We start from the raw sequence: 1,637 nt of genomic DNA on the forward strand, positions 1-1,637 counted from the left end.
TGAACTAGCATGTTGCTACTCCCCACAGTAGGCTGCTGAAACACAGACTATCAACACAAAAGACTAGTTGACCAATCACAGTCCTCGCGCTCTGCGTCGCCTCAACGCAAAGTTACAACATTTTTGGAGGTGCACGTCAAGCTACAGCAGAGGGCTCGGAGAGGGTTACATGTCGATGCAGAGGGTCTGTGTGGGTACGCTGTCAATTTGATGCAGAACCACAAAGCCTCAAAAGCATAAAGCAGACTGCATTTAATCAAAGTCCAAAATCAGGCAGGTACAGCTTTGGGGTATAGGCCACGGGCAGGGCCGGTTCTAACACTTTGGTTGTCCAAAGGGCTAGAACCCTCACACTACCGGATCGCCACAGCGCTGTGTCAGCGATAGATAGCTTGCATGTAAGTTAGATGGCACTAACATTTGGTTTAATCATAACCGGTCTGGCAACCCAAAGGCCGGTTTTTTTGTATCTGGATTTGTGTGCATGGTGGTGACTTGTGATGTGGAGGTCTGGGGGTCCACCCCCTGAACATTTTGAGCATTAAATACTTCATTTCCTGCATTCTGGTGAATTTTTATGTATTTTGTTAAAACCTTTTTCTGAATCAATTTATGCTGGAAATACCTTTATGTAAAGGGAAACATAGATTACAATCCAATGATAAAAACATAATGGAATACATTGCAGTAAGACTCAGGTATTCTGTATAATTTTGCTTTCATCTATCTATTCTCCTGTAGATCTACTTTTCTAATTATATCTGAGTCAGCACAAATGTATAATTTACTCTTCCCTCTTTTGTGTCTTTTGTTGGGAGGTAACCTCCTTAAATGTGCATGTGACTATTATTCACCTGAATGATTAATTTAAATTTGTAATAAACCCCTGGGCTGTAATATTTCAGATGCATTTGAGCAAGATTCCTGCTCATGTTCAAAACTTTGTGCACATTCCAATATCTCACCTGTGTTCTGAGATTTGGAGGAGTCATGCTGTTTTGAGAAAAATAAAGTGATAATACAATAGGCTATTACAGGAATAAAGTCACAATACTTCAGAAAATATTCCACCTGCACCATAATCTTTTGCATCTGTGCATTACGTGATTGCTCTGCTGGTACGGTAGATCTCAGACCTCCTGACAGACACAGAGCCCCGTTTGAGACAGCTCAGGGAAGTGGTTCTACGCTGATCTACATCGGAGGTGGAAACCCCCAGGGAAACATCAGCTGCATCAAGCTCTCAGCAGACCTGAAGCTGCACAGACCACGGAAGTCGCGCTGCAGCAGCTCCGTGGTCTGTGCCACTGCTCGATCGTCTCTATTTTTACAGCGGGAGTGGACACTAAGCGAAGCACAGGTCCGTGTGTTTGAGTCTGACCCACAGACTGGACACGTCACGGGAACTTCCAACTAAATCATTAGATTTTTCTACTTTTTCCTTTTTTTCTGAACAGAACCCCCTCAAAAACTACCATTGCTCTTTACCAATACATCTGCATCACTGTAAAACCATTTAACATAACCAGTACACAGTAGCCTACCAAGTACAAAGAGAAGTGAAACACGTTTAAACATTGTGAAAATGTCTTTTTATTTGATTACAGATTAAATGCTTGGCAGGTTTATTATAATTC

At 42.2% G+C, this 1,637-nt stretch overlaps 1 protein-coding gene and 1 long non-coding RNA gene across 2 annotated transcripts in view; one reads left to right on the top strand and one right to left on the bottom strand.

Moving 5' to 3' along the window:
• Window positions 1-1,637, bottom strand: part of LOC116672259 (mannose-specific lectin) — a 21,552-nt gene that overhangs the window by 18,864 nt on the left and 1,051 nt on the right. The window lies entirely within an intron of this gene.
• The window catches only part of LOC116672261 (uncharacterized), an 18,079-nt gene that overhangs the window by 9,740 nt on the left and 6,702 nt on the right, over window positions 1-1,637 (top strand). The gene's annotated exons all lie outside the window — the stretch shown is intronic.

Source organism: Etheostoma spectabile, chromosome 22, assembly GCF_008692095.1.
Source record: "Etheostoma spectabile isolate EspeVRDwgs_2016 chromosome 22, UIUC_Espe_1.0, whole genome shotgun sequence".
NCBI classification, from domain to species: Eukaryota; Metazoa; Chordata; class Actinopteri; order Perciformes; family Percidae; genus Etheostoma; species Etheostoma spectabile.